At 36.9% G+C, this 19482-nt stretch overlaps 1 long non-coding RNA gene across 1 annotated transcript; it reads right to left on the reverse strand.

Moving 5' to 3' along the window:
* Positions 1–7961: 7961 nt before the first annotated feature.
* LOC118490695 lies at positions 7962–10534 on the reverse strand. The gene is made up of 3 exons (XR_004889903.1): positions 10398–10534; positions 9525–9602; positions 7962–8071 (listed from the first exon to the last, which is right to left on the reverse strand). It is a non-coding gene; the product is annotated as an uncharacterized LOC118490695 (long non-coding RNA).
* Between the last annotated feature and the right edge of the window lie 8948 nt (positions 10535–19482).

Raw genomic sequence — 19482 nt, forward strand, 5'->3', positions numbered from 1 at the left:
TTTTATATTGATCCGCCTGTGGATCTATTTCAGCTACTATGTGATACTGGATATTACATTTTATATGGTTGAAATAAATCTATTTTTTTTTGCTTCCGCTGTGCATTATAATTTGTGTTGTTTGACTATGATGATATCAACAACGTCACGATACTCTACCACCGGGCCCACCGGTGACACGTGGAAAATTAGGGGTGTGACAATATGTATTAATTTCAGTCATTAATTTAGCCGTTTTAGCAGGAGGGGAATACTTATATAGAAACTTTTGGACTAGTTCATCCCAGGTGTTTACCGAGCCAACTGGGAGGGTATTAAGCCAAGCCTTAGCTCGGTCTTTTAGTGAAAATGGAAACATTCGATGGCGGATGGCGTCGTTTGATGCTCCATTGATCCGAAAGGTATCACATATTTCTAAGAAATTAATAATATGTAGATGGGGATCCTCGTCCCATGGAAGGTTGCGGAGTTTTGAAGCATTTGTATCAAATGCAGCCGAAGTTCGAAGTTGTTGGCTTCGACATTCGGTGCATTGATAGCGGCGCCGAGATTACCTATAGTGGGTCGTAGGTAATCCATGAGGGTACGTTGGTCCGCCATTGGAAGTGGGTCCCCCGAAACTTTCTTTTGGTTTTTAGCTTTAAGTCTTCTTCTTAGAAAACGTTCGGGTTCGTCTAGGGGTTCTTTTATGTCTCTACTAGAACTAGAGCTCATACACTGCGTGAAAAGTTCAGATGTGGCGCCTGGGTTCCAAGTCCTGCAATAAAAACAAAAAGAACGTTGGTCAGAAGCTTAACCATGGCCCCGTGCTCAGATGAACACGGCCCGTGGTCGGAGATACAGTGATTGTTTTCTGGATCCCTGTTACTGGGGAGCTCGACACGGCCCCGTGTTGCACAGACACGGCCCCGTGCTCAACTCTCTGTAACTCGGAAAATAAAAACTGCCAGTAACAATGTTAGGCACGACCCGTGTCCGACCAGGCACGGCCCGTGCTGAGCTCTGCAGAAGCTGAAAATTAAGAAAAAATCCTTAAAAAAATAGAAAAATTAGAAAAAAAAACGATTTGGCCGTTGATTCCTAACTTTCTTAAAATCCTTGTGTCCCCGGCGACGACATCAAAAACTTGATGCGCGTGTGGTGTTATAGGTTTTTATGTATATTTTTAGCCCTTTTTACACGTTAGTCTAGTTTTAAAATTATAAAACACGATACTTTACTAACACCAAACACACATATGGGCAAGTGCACCCATCGTGAGCGTAGTATAGTGTTGGTAAGATACCGAGGTCGTCCAAGGACACAAGAGCTTTTAATACCGGTTTATCCTCAACGTCTAATCAAATCAAAAGTTTAGAAAAATGTTTTAAACTAGAAAATAAAAACTAAAAATGCTGAAAGTAAAAATAAAAGTAAAAACAGATAGACAAGATGAATCACTTGGATCCGACTCGTGTTTAGTGTAACCTTTGATTACTTTCGCACTTTTTAAGAGATTATCTTAGTTATAGTAGTAGGCCCCTCTTTTGAAAGTGACGTTACCCTCAACCCAGTAGTTTGAGTCAGCAAGGATACAATCCTAAAGGGTTGGATTATTGAAAGATAATTAATTAAGTTATTAATGCGTAATGTGGTAGGCCCCTCTTTTGAAGGTGACGTTACCCTCGGCTAAGTAGTCTGAGTCAGCAGGGATACAGTCCTAAACAGCTGGGTTAAGGTTTCAATAGTAGCTTACATATGAGGGGATCAAGGAGTTCGGACCCCCGCCATCCAATACCAGTGGGTATTGAAGGAGGTCCTACTAAAGTTGACCCAGGTCCTTGCAGGATCTATACACTGAACAAGGCAAGACTCTTACTAAACCATTCCCTTAACCCCCGACCAGGTAACCAACATATCTCCATATAGACCGTGGAGATATGAATGGTGTAAATCTTTTATTTTATATAGACAGTAAAATAACGCCAAGACACCACGGACAAATGATAAGGAAGACTCACCTTCAACATAAGAAACTAGTTATTAAAGTCATTAATACATAACCAAATAAAAAGTGCGAAAAGATTAAAAATAAAAAGTATTACACTAGACATTTGTCTTCACCAAGTGATGTAAGCGACTTAGGCAAACATGGCCTTTGATTGTCAAGAACTCTTACGATCAATCTTGGATCCCGAGACTACTCACACACTCTATGATGGATGATGGTGGTGGATGTGGGTTGTGATGGTGATGGTGGGTGGGTGAAGTGTGAGAGAGGTGGTTTGCCAAGGGATCGTTTGCAAATGAGCCAAGCACCCCTATCTATAGCATGCACAGAAGCCCGGACACGGCCCCGTGTCCACCCATCTTCTCTTTCTTCATTAAATGCAGTTTGTCTGCATTAGTTGACAACGCCCCCGTGTCCGCTGGGCACGACACCGTGTGTAGAAGCGTATCTGTACTATCAAGATTTTCCTAGATTCTGCGAATCTTAGAGTTGACCACGGCCCCGTGTCCGCTGGGCACGCCCCCGTGGTGGGTGATAGAAGCTTCTACAACTTTGTCTTTTCTGCAGACACTTAGGCACGCCCCCGTGCTCATTAAGCACGGGGCGTGTTCAGCATTCTGTTCTCTTGTTTTTGCTTGGGAGGATGCTGTCGAGGGGTCGGGCATGCAACGTTTATTCCTTTTCTTGTATTTATGTTAGATTTAGCTGCCTTTTTGCTTCTTTTGTTCATTTGAGCCCATTTAATCCTGAAAATACAAAAGGAAGACAAAAAATCACTTTTTCCAACATTAGTACTAAAAAAGGGTTAGTTTTATGCCACATTTGATGTAATTTATATGTTGCATTTTGCACATATCAATCAGCTTACTTTGGTGATACCTGTAACGCCTCGCGTTTTTGAACTTTCTATTTATAGCTTGTTGACTTGTACTTTCCTATTTTAGACAATTGTACTCTCGCTTATTCCCAATTTCACTTCGAGACTTGAATCGTAATGAAAAAGTGCATTATTTTGATCATATACTTGTTTAAATACTATGTTATGTTATTACACGTTAAAACACATTGAAACTATGTTAAGCACGTAAAAACAGTGAAATTCCATCTAAAATCTCAGCTCTTAAATTCATCGTTGCCAAGAGATTACCCTAAACCGAACAAAAATCGGGAATTCGTACGTTAATTCGATAAATTACCAAGAATTTGGGCTAAATCAAATAATTATAATATATATTATTAGTTAAAATAAATAAATATAATATTTGTATTAATTAAATAAATTAGTTAATTAAATAAATTGGTATTTTAATAAATAGAATTAATATTTTAATTAATTAACTAAATTAATATAGTAAATACAAGAATTATAAAAAAAAAATTATTCTAGTTAATCTAGTTAGTTTAAACCTAACCTAGTTAGTTAAACCTTAAAGAACTAGACTAACTAGGTTAGTTGTTTAATGAAGAGGACAAGTAACTGGGTTGAGGAACCCAGTTAGGCACGTTAGTCAAACTCCTTGAACTAAAGGGGCCAAACTGTAAATATTGTAACAAAATAAGTAAAAAGGGGAAAACCCCCTGGGAACCGAACTGAAACGGGACTCGAACCCGCGCACATCAAACCAAACACACAGGCATTAACCGGTCGGCCATTGGCCTCATTCGTTCATTTATGGAAACTAATTATCCTTATACGCGTAATACATGATTTCCTATTTATAATTTCCCGCCAATGCAGAACGCGTTTTCTGGACAACCCTTTTCGGTTCTGCGTGAGTTACTCCGGCTGTGACTCCCGGTTTACCAAACTTAGGATGTCAATCACCCCAATCAATCACGAATCATTCCTTTCCTTTTAAACCAACCCGACACCACCCTATATAACCCGGCTCCATCCTTCACTTCGAAACCGTACCACACCTCGTTTCACCTCCGTTCACTCCGTCGCCGGGATCCTCCGACCACCACCTCACCGTCGGAGTTCACCACCACCGAGCACCGCCACTTCGCCGATTTCGGTAACCTCTTCTCCGAGCCCTTTTCTTTTTTTTTTTCTTTCTTTCTTCCGACTTGTACACGTATATATATATGTATGCATATAACTGATATATAACAGACAGGAATTAATAGTGTTATTATTACTGATTTTTGATAAAATCATTAAAACTAATCAGATTTATTAACATATATATTTTATTTATTCAGATTTATTAATAATAATATTAATATTATTAAAACAGATATATTAATATAATAATTATTATTAAACAGATATTTTAAAACGGAAATATATTTTTTTTTTAAATCAGAAATATTATTTTCAGATTTTATATTTTAATCAGATTTTATATTTAATATGTATTTCGGAATTATTATTTAAATTAGATTTTTTATTCCAGTTTTTTTATCTAATTTCAGAATTTATAATTCAGATTTCTTTTTTTTCAGAATTTATATATCAAATCAGAATTTATTATTTTTCAGAAATTTTATTTTATTAGTGCAGATTTATTATATATAACAGAACTTATAATTTAAAATCAGAATTTATTTATAAATTTTCAGAATTATTATTCTTGATATTTTATTTCAGATTTATTATATTTTAAACTCAGAATTATTATTTTAATAAAACAGAATTTATGTTTTATTTATTTTAAATCAGAATTTGTATTTTCTTTATAAATCAGAATTTCTATATTAATCAGAATTATTTTATTAAAATCAGAATTATCATTTTTATATATGTATAATAAACAGAATTATTATTTTATTATTATTATTATTATTTAAATTCGAATTATTAATCAGATTTATTTTATATAACCAGAATTTATTATTTTATCAATTCTAAATCAGAATTTTTATTATTATTTACATGTGAATTATTATTCTTATTCAGATTTATTACTTTATTTAAAATCGAAATTTTTATTTTTATATTAGAAATAAATAATCTATATAATCTAGAATTTTAGAAATATTATTTATCATTCACTTATTTATATATAAATTGTTACTTATCTCATTTAATTACCAAATATTAAAAATGAAACATATGAATATTATTTTAGAAATGTTTATATTCATATTATTTTTATAAATGCCTTGTTAATTAATCTCTAAGTCCCCAATATTTAACAAATCCTTCAAAATTAATAGGGTAATCCTCTTGTGCACACCCTTTGGAAAATCCCTGATTCTTTATCGTTTCCAAGAAAAGCGCAACGCAATCAATGTGAGTATACATGACCCATTTTCTATTTTCCACTTTTGGGTGCAATATGTATTCTATATCAAACATCACAATCACGTTAAACATTTTATGCACACTCTATCCTTACTCTATGTGATACATTTTAATCATGTTAGACATGTTATGCTACTGTAAACACCTAATGACTATGTGTTCATTAACTTCGTACAAGCCTCCCCTAACAATGGTAGCGCTATAGGTTGAGAAACGCCCCTCCTGTTCTATGAGCAGGTATTGTTAGGTTTAACTATGTCAACCTACTCAAATTCGTTTGGGTACACTTTAATTGCGTTAAACTTTGGTTTGGGCACATAGAGTAACATCGTTTCGAGTATATACTGTTAACATGATATTGTATTTCACATTTGGATATGAGTAAACATTTTAAACACGTACTATGCTATGTATGAAAACTTGTATACTCGCCAACATGTTTTTGTTGACTTTATTTTAATGCATATTGCAGGTTGATTTATCAAGAATTCAAGAAAACAAGCTAGGATGGCTTTAGAAACACATTTTAGTTATAAACCTTGTTGAGATTATGTTTTGGATATTTGAAACTTTGTATTGTTCCCTAGTTTTAATAAATGGATTAATTTTATATTATCACATCTAGTGTTATGTTGTTTTGAGCAATTTGTTCGTCTCATCCCGATGTTTCCGCCATCGGTTGGGGTGTGACAATACCCATATTCTTTCATGGCCAAAGTGAACTTTCCAAACCATGCCCGAGGAGACTGTTTCAGCCCGTATAAAGACTTTTTCAACCGACAGACTTCTCCTTCTTTAAAACCCGCTCCAAAACCTGGGGGTGCTTCCATGTAGACTTCTTCCGTTAGGTCTCCATGGAGAAATGCATTTGTAACATCGAACTGGTGGATAGGCCAGTTCTTATTGGCTGCCACGGAGAAGAGGACTCTGATGGTGTCCATTTTTGCAACTGGAGAAAAAGTCTCATAGTATCGATCCCATACTTCTGAGTGTAACCCTTGGCTTCAAGCCATGCTTTGTATCTCCCAATGGAACCATCTGATTTATATTTGATTGAATACACCCACCGGCATCCAACTGTTTTTTTTTTCCTTTAGGAAGGCTGCACTTCTCCCATGTGTTGTTTTTCATAAGAGCATGATCTCCGTTTCCATTGCTTCTTTCCAGTTCTTCTGACTTTGGGCTTCCTTTACGGAACTGGTATTTGTTCAGAGTATAGAGAGGTAACAAATGCTTTCGCACTGTTAGATAAGTTCCCGTCAGCCATATTAGCTACAGGATACCTTGAAGTTCTGGTTTCCCTTTCTGGGGAGTACCGTTTTGGAGGAACCCCTCTATTGGCTCTCGAAGGTAAAACATATATTCCCGGTGTTGTTCCAGAGCCTCAATCATGTTGTTCGTTAGATTCGAATTCCCTTTGAGCTGCGTTGTTTTGCTCAGCGATCTCCACCTGTTCCATTACCCCAGGACTTTCATGATTATTAGGGTCTCATTCAATCGCATTTCCAAGATTTTGAGAGTCACTTACCTCGGACACCAATCTGGGTGATTCTTGGGTGAGACTTTCGACAGGCTCAGTATGTGTGGATGTATAAGATGACTCGTCTTCGCTTGTGGATGGAATCCACTTCAACCATCTCAGTGAGTCCTCATGCTCTATCTCCCCCTGACCACTGAGATGGGACTGATAGTAATATTCTGTTTCAAGAAAATCACAGTGGACAGTGGTAATTACGCGACGTCGTAATGGATTATAGCATTTGTACCCTTCTGATTCACCCCATAACCAACAAAGACACATTTCTCGGCGCATGGGTCAAGTTTGGATCCTTCAGTTTTGGGTATATGGGGAAAGGCTGTACACCGATAGACTCGAGGTGGTAGGGTATATTGTGGAGGTAGTTTAGTGAATATAGATAAGGTATCTAGGGGAGTCTTTAGATCAAGTGCTTTGGTTGGTAAACGGTTAAGGAGATACACAGCTGTGTTTATAGCTTCGGGCCAAAAGGACTTAAGAACTTTGGATTCAAGCATAAGGGCTCTGGCCATTTCTACCAGAATGCCATTTTTCCGCTCAACGACACCATTCTGTTCTGGGTGTTTTGGGCACGTGGTTTGGTGGATCATTCCCTTCTCTTGAATATATTGTTTCATAGGGTTATTAACATATTCCCCTCCATTGTCAGATCGTAAGATCTGAATGTTGGTTTTGAATTGAGTTTGGACCGTGGTGTAAAACAGTTTGAATTTGTCACAGACTTCAGATTTGTTTTTTAAAAAATACACCCATGTCATACGGGTACAATCATCAACAAATAGTAGAAAGAACCGGAAATTCTGACCTCCATTAGTTTCAGCTGGGCCCCGAACATCTGAATGTATTAGGGAAAACGGTTCACTAACTCTGGTGTTACTCGGTTTGAATGGTTTCTTATGGCTTTTGGCTAAGACACAGGTTTCACAGTCTAATGTGATGTTGGACGGGAAGAGTTCGGGAAGTAACAGGTGCAGATATCCTGCGGAAGGATGCCTAATCATCTATGCCAAAGCCATGCTTCTCTACTCTTTGTACCGTGAGCAAGCATTGCGGTCCCTTGTAAGACCCTGACACGTCTTGACAAAAGTTGCAGCGGAAAATTCGTACCATAAAATTTCTTTTCATTATAAGTTTCTTTACATACTTGAAAGTTCGTTTTGAATTAACTCTTTTACAAAATAAAAGCATCACTTGTATTTACCAAACTACATACTCCAACATTCCCGTACAATCTATCTTGTGACTCGGTCTTTGATCACTAATCCTCGTGATGATAATTCGTGATTCGTATAACCTGCACTCACCACATACATTCATAACATTAGTGCACATTATGTATAAATCAGATTCACCTATGTAAACTTCCCATTCCGTTATCTTTCTAACTTTAAGCATTTCATCTGTATATCTATTCCCCGGTGAGGCTTCAATCATGTACCTGCATTGCGTTTCATTCTCAAGGCGGACCATTAATAATGTCAATACTCAACGTATCTAAATCATGCATATATACATTCTTACATACATGCATACACATCTACCTACGTACATACCTTCCTACATCTTCACGTACATACATACACTCAGACGCACCTTCATACATACATATATACACACATCTACAGATGTACCTAACCATACATACACGTACAAGTTCTCGCATACCTCTTACATAACCATACATTAATTACGTGGGTCTTAGAATTAGATTTATAACCCATAATCATCAAAGGAACGATTAAAAATCATGTTTGGGAGGCCCGTCGTAGTCCACGGTTAACCTACCGAAGCCCACGACCCATAAATCAACTTAGATAACATTTTTCAGCATTTTGGACATGGGGAGGGCGTCGGTGACGGCCCTAGGGGGCGTAGGCGACGACCCTTGCATTTACACGTAGCCAAAAACCTCCGTAGGCAGCAAAATAACCCGTCAGCAAAAACTGACTTTCCAGGGGGCGTAGGCGACGGCCCATTAGGGCGTAGGCTACGGCCTCTCGAAAATCAGTTTTCCTGCTGTGTTGTTTTCGTCGTTCGAACGCACTAAAACTCGCATAACTTTTAAACCGTTTACCCGTTTAACATCCCGTTTCTTCCTACATGTTTGTAAATTAACATTCTATCATGTGAACTTAAAATCCAACATCCGAGTTAAGGAAATTCTTGACTTATACGTTTTCGGCTTATTATTCCTTTACGAATTATTTGACCCGTTCATGTATTTAGCAACATAACTTGTTGGTTTGACCTTAACTTCATATGAACTTGATAATTTCAAGGTCATCTATCATAAAAGATTCATTCCCGGCTACCTTACACCTTTTTCCACCCATTTTCGCTGAAAAGCTTATTTCGACCCGTTAAGGTGTTTGCGTATTAAATAGTCTATAACTTACAAAACCATACTCCCCACTTTCATACTTGACCAATACATTATACTAATCGAATAGCTTGTTTCTAAACTACTTTTAAGGTCGTTTGCCCAATATACCCATCAAGGGCGTTTTAGTCAACTTTAATCCCATCATTTACGATGAAAGACTTCAACACATATTTGACCTCAAACATCATGTTTAATTAATTAAAACATTATATTACTCAAACAAACTAAGAAGTGATTACGGAAATCACTTACTTAATATACTCATTAGATATCATCTTCAATAACAAATTTCAACATAACCTTTAACGATTATCATACTATTAATTCCATTACTATTAAAGATGGAGTCCGGGAGTTTACTTACCTCGAGTGTCCGTTTCGTACATGCTTCCTCTTCCTCGTTCCGTTAACCTTCCGTGCTTTCCCCCATATTGACACGATCCTATACTTATCATGTCATCACGATTACCACATCATTAGTATAACGCACATTCTAAAATTGCATTCATTTCGCATTATTGTAATCAGTTATGCTATGGACATTTTATACAGTTCCTACTCGCGTAGTATAACACACACATACGACCATAAGGTCACATAAGCACACATAGCATAATCAATTCTTTTGATACTACATATCTCATAACTTTATAACAACAACATCATCATTCAAGATTAACTAATTAGACACTATCCTTGAACCCGACATACATTATTACTAGAAATCCACATAACTCCATCTAAAACACACTTCACGTGTTAGTTTGCTAACAATTATATCATAATCACTTTCTATACTTATAAGCTTATAACTTGCATAAAACTTCACATATTTGTTCTCTTAGGCATTTCATCGAACATTTGGCGGGTTTCGCATTTGTGAAACATTATGTACAAGCTTTTAAAGCATGATTCCTACTAATTCTTCATGTGACATATTAACAATCAATCAAATTCATAGAAATCTTTCATCCTACCCCCATTTGTCTAAGATTTCAAGTATCTCAAAACATCATAGTTCAAACTTCACATAGTTATATCAATTTCAATCCTCCTACTCATAACATATTCTCATAAAGTGGGTTTATACTAAAATATTTCAACTAACTTAAAAATCGAACATGATTTCTGTTCTAAGAGTAGTCCCAACATCCAATTTACACAAATCATATTACAAACTCATGATTGTGTTGAAACCCATTTCCTACAATTCATCAAATCACGAAATTGGACTTACCACATCAATTAACAAGGTTAGATGTTCAAGAATAGAGGCTCATGCATTCGATTTTCCTTGAAATCCCTACTGAATTTGATGGATTTGGTGAAACTAGGGTTTCACCTTGCCCTGCTCCCTTGTTCGATCGTCCAGACTCACACACTGTAAGTGTGTGAGTTTTGATTTTTCTTTTTATTTTTATTCAATTCAAGTTTCTAGTTTGGCAACCTTAGCCCCTTAAATTCATGACACCATCATATTTGGCTTTAATTTCATTCCTTTACTTAATTTGCTAGATATTTAAGTAGGTTTACTAACCCAGTTATTATACCTTATTTTGTTAAACATGATAACAAACTAGCAAATTAATAATTCGGTTTTGGGGTGTTACATCCCTGAATGAGTTATCTCATCCACATAGTATAAGCCCTGCCGTTCAGTACCCCGCCCAATTATCTTTCCAGTTCTGATGTCCTGTAAGATACAAAAATGAGGGTGCATTAGAACTGTGCAGTTGAGTTCCTTTGTAACATGACTTATTGATAACAACTTGTGTGTTAACGAAGGAACATATAAACAGTTTGACCGTCTCAGATTGGGAGATATTTCAACAGTTCCTCATCCCTTTACTAAGACATTTTCGCCATTTGCCATTTTGATGTGGGTTCTGTTTGGTCTCTTTGTAGAGACGAAGTCCGATGGTTCGTACGTCATCGTATCAGTGGCTCCACAATCAAAGATCCAAGGATTGACTTGATCACTACTTTCCTGTGTTGTTAAATAGGCTTCTCCACTTATTGATGGATATTCATTAAACAACTCATAGTTCCTCTGATTAACCATCTTCGAAAAATTTGATTTTTTCCTTTTTATTTTTTTTTAAAAAAGGTTGAAACAGGAGCTGTTAGAAGCTTCTGTGGAGTTTGCGGAAGACTGATAGGTGGGTGAAGAAGGAATTGACGAAGAAAGGAGCTGAGGAACCAACTCTATGAAAGGTTAATAGGATTCGAATTAGTTAAGCTGCACTATCACGATAGCCGCGACCAATATCAGACCTACTAAGCAATCGAGAAGAGGAACCTGCTAGCAACAGATCCAAAGGGCCGAACAGAACCGAATCCCGGAAGCGAATGGAAGGATCGAAAGATCGACTTAGGGCGAGAGGTCAAGCCGGGAGAGATAGCGACCCTGCACACTAAGCCTGTCTTCTCTTCTTCGTCGAGCCACCGGCGACGGGAGAAAGGAATGTTCGTGGGAATGTGGAATTGTTCGTGGATGAGGAATTGTTCGTGGGTGAGGAATGTTCGTGGATGAAGAATGTTCGTAGATGAGGAATGTTTCGTGTATAAGGAATGTTCGTGGATGAGGAATTGTTCGGAGATGAGGAATGAGGAAGACTGGATGTGACGAAGATTGGATGTGACGAAGGATATTCTTCGTGGGAATGAATGTTCGTTGGCAAAAAGGTTCGTGGACGAAGAAGTATTAATCCTTCAACAGGATCGAAACAAAGTAGAGGTTTGAAGGTTTTGAAGATCGAAACAAACAGATTCGAAGATTGATTAAAACAGATTTGAATTTCTGACTGATCGCGGCTGTGCGACGATTTTAGGATTGGGTTTTCTAGTTTGAATCTTGTTTTAGGGTTGTGCGATGGAATGATTTCAAGGTTGAATCTTGTTGAACGCTCTTAGGGTTGAGTGTCTGGGTTGTTTAATTTCCGAGTTTGATTGTTGATGAGCAATGTGGTTTCAAGAATCAGAACACTGCTCTGATACCATGTCACGCGGTATAGAGAAAAACAGGGGCTTGTATTCGATTGAAAAATAAGTCACTTAGGGTTTACAAGAGCGGTGTTTATATATGACACCATGTTACACACTCGCTCCTATACTATAGATTTTTGTCTTCTTTCTGACAGTCATCAGCCGAGTGTTGCGGCAGTGACGTCTTAATTGTTTATAGCTGACGGCACATTGTGTGACACGTTAACCTCATGAAAACGCATGTCTCGACGTATTCGATCTAACTCAGTGTAATCTATATAAGCATTACGATTACAAAAGAAACGAAATCGAACCCGGGTTGGTTCTTTTAGTGAGGGTTCCATCTAGCCACTACACCGCCCTTACCTTTGCATCGAGACTTAGCGGCGTCAAAATATACAATTTTTCGAATTTATACCGCCGAATGAAAATGTATTATATTTTACCGGACTCATCTCCAAACACAGTTTATGTCAAAACGTAGACCAACCGAAAACGTACGCAAAAATATGCCTGAAAACGTATTATATGACTAAACTCGTTTCCGAAAAAAATTAAGTCGAAACATGAATTTATATTGTTTACGTTGAAGCGTGAATTTATACTGACATGTACATTAAAATAAGCACGTGGGAAAATACTGTTTTTTTTTAATTTACATCAAAACGTAAACCAGTTGAAAACGTAATAAAAATAAGCATGAAAACGAATTATACAATTGACCTAACCCATTTTCGAAAAAATTTACGTCAAAACATGAATTTATGCCGACACGTACATAAAAATAAGCACGTGAGAAAATGGTTTATTTCATTTTAAGCTAAAGAATGAAAGGGGGTAAACTTGAAAAGTTAGAACTTAAAGGGGTGAAAATGAGAATTTATAAAGTTTGTAAAAAATATAAGAGCTGAAAATAACTATTTTGAAAGTACAAGGGTGTTTCAGTTGGTGGCAAAGGCCACCAACCTTTGTTTTTAAGAAAAATATATATTAAATGGGTTAGGTGGGGCCTAAAGATGCTTGGGCCGGATATTCCGCCGAAATTGGTTAACGCCTAATGAGGTACAGCTAGAACCTGGTCTTTGTAGGAACCGGATACTAGAGGTATAGTGGGGTACCATGTAGAACTGGTACAAGTTGGGTCGACTCCTACCCAAAAATTGGGTACAACCGGGTATGGTTTAAAATGGATTTTAACGTTGGAACTGGTTCCTAACGATAATATAGTCGTTTGAACCGTTGGAACTAGTTATTTACCATTTTAACCCTGGTACTTTAGTATAAATAGGTGTTGAATGCTTACGTTTGATTACACTACTTCTCTAACTCTCAAACACACTCTAAAACGCAAAACGCTCAAACCTTTATGCATTCTTATCACTAACGATGGCAAACAATGAAGAAATTGTTTTGGTACTCGAAACCAAAAGAAACCCCGAGATTTGATCAACTACCAGCGACGAATCCATGATTTTTTTTCCAGGGAGTTCCTTTTGGTAGAATCTCACAAATTCTTACTATTTTCCCAAATCATGGTTTCCACTATATTTTTCCTTTTTTTACAAACCAAGGGGGTTCCTGGGAACTCAGGAACTAAGGGGGTTCTTGGTAACCTAGGAACCCAGGAACCCATAGATCCGCCATTGCCCACTACGACATATGTCTTATGCCGGAAAACACCGAAATGACTCGTTACAAGTATTGTGGGAAGTTCTTGAAAGCCATGGCAAACTCAAGTCTCAAGAAGCATACGGTTAAACATTGTTTTGACAAAAAAAAAAAGTGAGATCGTTTGGATCCGCATACCAAAACTAGTGTTGAATTGTTTAAGTCCCACTTTATATTTTAGTTGTTTAAGTTTAATGTTAATGATAATTTCAATAAAATAACATTTAAATTAAACATAGTTAGCATTAAATATAAAAAAATTACTTTTTTGGTTCTTTATGTTTATACCAAATTTCAGTGGATGTCCTTTACCTTTTAATTGACAAGGATCATCCTTTACGTTTTAAACTCTTGCATCGTCTATCCTTTGGCCAGTGGCAGCCCTGGGTGGGCGGGAAGGACCTCCGACCAGTGCCCGTCTGTAGACACATGTTTTTTTAAACTGGGGGTACGATGAAGCAAATTTTTCTCTAAACCAATATCCAACAATGATGTTTATGACCCTAAACCAATATCCAACAATGATGTTTGTGATACTTTGACGCTTTAATTATCGTCATATTTGAAAGAAAATAGAAGAAAAGAAGGTAAGGTGATCATACTCTTCCTCCGGTGAGGTGTGGCTGTAGCTTCAGGAGGACTGTTATTAGGTTTTGAATGTTGAAGATGAAGAAAGAAATATGATATGCCATATATGGGCCATCTCGTGTTTGGAACCGGTTTCTTTTGTGCACTAATATGTGGGCCATCTCGTGTTTGGAAACAGTTTTTTTTTTTTTTTTTTGTGCACCACCATGTGGGCCATCCCCGTATAACATTATATATATATTGTTGTTGAGGGATGATGAATAGTAATTTTAAATTTAAAATAATATATAGTTTTTTTAATATTTTATTATTTTAATATTATAATACCTTATTATTATATTTACTTTTAACATATTTCTTTTCTTTTTAATTTTTTTAAACCATATTCCCTTTTTTCATTAACTTTTTGTTTTTCATAATTTTTATTGATATTGCCTTTATCAGTTAATTTAATATTTTTTTAATAACTGTCGTTTGTTAATTTAAAAAAAACTTAAGTATGCAATTGTGTTTATTCCCCCCCCCCTCCCCCCCCCGGGGAGATTCCGATACAAGTGTTGTTAAATATGAAGTTGTATTTAGACTAGAGTATTTATTTGGTATCGTTTTACGGTACGATAATAAACTAAACCGATTCTACCGTTTGTCTTTCGAAACAACATTCTTCATTTTCAAATATCCTTTGTTTAACATTATCATTTGCTCCGTTTCGCCGCAACGCGCGACACCAATAAAAACTAGCGAAACATTAAAAGTTAAAACCTAACTTAAAGAAATGTTTATTTTTGTATTGTATATATGTAGTATTAAAATTTACTATCCCAACTTATACTACTTGTATACTTTTATATTACTAGTGGGAAACCCGCGCGTTGCTGCGGAGTCGATAATACAGGACAAAAATATAATTTAAACCTTAAAACAATAAAAAAATTATAATATATTAGGTGTGGTTCTCATTATACGCCTACGCAAACAATCAAAACAACCCTTTTAAAGAAAGCAATTTTTAACCAACCCGGACCGACCCGAAACCCATTTTGACCCGGGTCCGTTTCAACCCGAACCCGTTCCGACCCAAACCGTTTCGACCCGAACAAAAACAACCCTTTTTTGTAAATGACCCATTTTGACCCATGACCCGACCCAAACCGACCCGGTTGCCAGGTCTCGATTGCATGGTACAACATAAGCATTTAGGTATGCTCCTAAAATGCGCGTCATAGCATAAAACTTGTTAAAAATGGATATAAAGATTATAATGTTTTAACAAAAGAAATGCCAATAATAAAGTTTTAAATCATCGGGAACCCAATGTCTCAACATCTTCAGATCCTGAGAAACTCTTTCCTCCTTGATCCGCCTTCGTATGCGGGTCACTGCTGTTATGTGACGGATGCTCGAACTTCATTCGGGAACTAACCCGTCTCTGATGTTCTGAGAGAATAAAACTAACCCGTCCTTGATCCTTCATACAAACAAGCAGCTTCTTGTTGGGAGCCAACTGTACCTGGATAGATTTGTTTTTTATCGACTTTAATGGCAGCTTGCCATTTCATGTTCTTATAATATACCCCTCTCAACATGGTCAAACTTACTTCATTTTGACCCATATGGATTACCTAAAATCAAAATTTCAAAAGGTTTTAACATTATTTACAGGTGAGATAAAGGATAGTTACTGTAAACAAATACTAAACCAAAGTTGCTTGCCTTTTAACATGGGTCCCTGTTCCATATGAACAAACATCAAAACCTTCCCTCTTTAGCAGAAAGTGAGCTTCCATGCTTCGGTTCTGATTTGAGGAGCATACCATAGATATCTCAATCTCATTGTACACGATTTTTCTGTTCAACACTGCAGAAGAATTTTCATATAGTTAAAATCAAGATTATTCTTGTTCATAACTTAATACCATAGATTAACAAAGATTGGTATTCTTAGCGAGATTGCACATCAAAACATCCGCAATAGATTTGCAGCACTTCCCTTTATTAAACACCACTTCGTCAAAGAAGTATTTTTTTTTATTTTGGTATATATTCGTAAAGTAATATCATCTGTATCCGTATCTATATATTCATGCATTTCTTCTTCAAAATCAAACCAATAGAACATTAAAAAAAAAAAGAGGATTACGAACCACCATTACTAAAAGAGGGGTGTAAATGATCTCAAACAGCTTGTGAGCTACTCGAGATCGCCTCGCTAAAAGCTCGATTCGAGCCTAGCTTAAATAAGCTCAAGCCTAGAGTGAACAAGCCCGAGCTTGAGCTTCACTTATCAAGCTCGAACAGGCACACGACCCTAGATGTGCACAAATTGGTTCCAAACCCTAAACTGGTTCAGGTAGGTCAATGAAAAGTGAAAACCAATTTTCGTTTGAAACCGGTTCGGATTATGTTAGTTTGTAGACTGGTTTTAACCAGTTTTGAGCAGCTTTTTACCGGTTCAGTTCGGGTTCAAACCAGTTTCAAAGTAAAGTTATAAACCCGTCCCAAACCTATGATTTCCATCCGGCTCAAATAGGTTCCTTCGCTTGTCGGTTACAAACCGGTTTCAGATCGGGTTGAAATTTGGTTTCAGCTCAGGAACCGTTTTTGTGTAGAGGATTATAAACCGGTCTCAAACCTACGATTCCTATAACCAGCCTGTTAATTATATAACTCTTGTTCAACATGCTTGCATTGTAACTTTGCTTCTAGCTTCTAGATAAACAATTACAGTATATTTAAAGTAGAGAACAACCGAAGAGTATACACATACCATGAAATTACTTTAAAATATGAATGTTGGGTAACCTGAATGCACAAAAAGAAAAGAAGTCAAGCTTGCAAATCATGATCTAAATAATTCTAACATCCCATACACGATTAACTAAAAGCAAATAAAGATTTGATTGATTGGATCGGGATTTATAAACTTACCTGAGATATAAAGAAGCTAATCTTTGATAAGCTCTTTAAAAACCAGGGTTCTTCAACCCACAACCTCCTCGCATTCCTTAATAACCTCCCCCAGCCTCACTAACATGGTCAACGACTGAAGGTGAAGCCCACCAACTCAGATCATTCTTCACTCCCATCTCACCTGAAATTTCATTTTCACCGATAAAAATCCCCAATTTCTTCATTAAAACACCATGTACACACCAAATATAAACACATTAATTTACCAAAATACAAACATAACATGAACCCTAGATATCCAGTTCTTCATAATTCAGTAAAAACATGCATAAAACAACTAAATAATCACAATGTAGAGATTGTAATTGGTTTACAAGATAACTGTGATGAATCTTACTAACCTGCGATTGGAATTCAGCCTCTGTCAGACTCCAAACTTGCGCACCCAACAGAGACTAAAGATATAAATGTTCTTGATCCATCCCATCATATGGTTATGATTAAATCCTGAAACCGTTTTGGTTTAATTATGCATTTATTGAATTCGGCTGTCGTCGTAACCCCATTGAACCATCGAACTTTTGATATACATCTCTGTATCGCATCTTATATGTGTGGGAAGTACATAAATATACCTAAAATTCAGTGGGTGGGATGGAAACGCACAAATGCTTCAATTGTTGCATTCAATGGAGAATTAAAATTAGCATTCACTACTGCATCGATGAGGGTGACAAAATCATTCTAACCATAATTAATTGCTCCCACCGTTTCATTTGCTTGTTCGATTGACTACATATTCGGAGGGGGATGTAAGGAGAGGAGGACAAAATGGGGAGAAAAATAAAAAAATTTAGATTTTATTTCAGACTTTTAGGCTGCCATCTTAAAAAAATGGGTGTTAAATTACAATTGTGTACATGGGAAATGCTTATATATAGTATATAGATAACAATGAGTTCTAGAATTTGGGCTTGGGCCATTGCATTTTACGGTTCCTACCGGACTATCGGTTATGATTTTTTGTATCTTAACCATAGGTTCAAAAATTTGGGCTTGGACCATTCTACTAAAACTAATAACATCAAACGTAAAATGATGGTCCAGCAAGACAATGCAATAGACTTTGGTGCTGGTTGTTTGTTTGTTTTGTTTTTTGTTTTTTTTTTTTTTTTTTCTGAAAAGCTCCGCGCAGGTTCTTCTGTCTGCGTCGCGCAGACCACGCGCAGACTGTTTGTTTTTCCGAAGACGTTTCATTAAAAAACGTCTGCGCGAGCTCTTCTTGGTGCAGACTTGACACAACCACTTCTAAGATTTGCTAAGGTATGCAGAGGGTTAAACACCACCACCACCACCACCATCATCGTTCACCACCACCGCCCACCACCCGCCACCGTTCAGCACCACCACCATCCACCGTCCACCACCTACCACCGTCCACCACCCACTACCGTCCATCACCACCACCACCGTCCACCACCCACCACCACCGTCTACCACCATCACCGTCCAACACCACCACCCACCACCACCGTCTGTACACCACCACCAGTTTATTTTAGAAGTCTACATACGTTAAAAAACAAACAGTCTTCTTCTTGCAGACTGCAGAGGTTTGGTCTACCTCTTCTTCTACAGATGTGGTCTGCAGACTGCAGACATTTTACGTCTTAAAAAACAAACACTACCTTTCCCTCAAAGGCCCAAGAGAAGATCAAAACAACAAGAACATTCCAAATTATTCTATTCATCATAATAATCAACACCAACATTTTTGATTCGACTAAGAGGTATATTTATAGAACCACCTTTTCACTTTCTAGATATGATTTATATCTCACATGTATTGTAACATCTTATTATAAGAGATAAATATCGACATCGCAAATGATTTTCAAGGATAATAAATTTAGGTCAAGAACGTGTATATCTTATTTAATACTACCTTCTACATAGGTAACATCATTAGTTGCTAAACTATAGAACCCGTGTCGATTTTAGCTATGATCCCGATGTTTCCCAAAAAACAAGTCCTTGCACCAATCAAAATCACACCACCGATTTTAGGTTACATGTCTCCGCCACTCTTTCCAGTGCCACCCAATGTCACATTATGCAAAATGGAGACATTGTTTCCGATCACAACACGGGTTGCATGATCAACCATTATC

Source organism: Helianthus annuus, chromosome 3, assembly GCF_002127325.2.
Source record: "Helianthus annuus cultivar XRQ/B chromosome 3, HanXRQr2.0-SUNRISE, whole genome shotgun sequence".
Classification (NCBI taxonomy): Eukaryota; Viridiplantae; Streptophyta; class Magnoliopsida; order Asterales; family Asteraceae; genus Helianthus; species Helianthus annuus.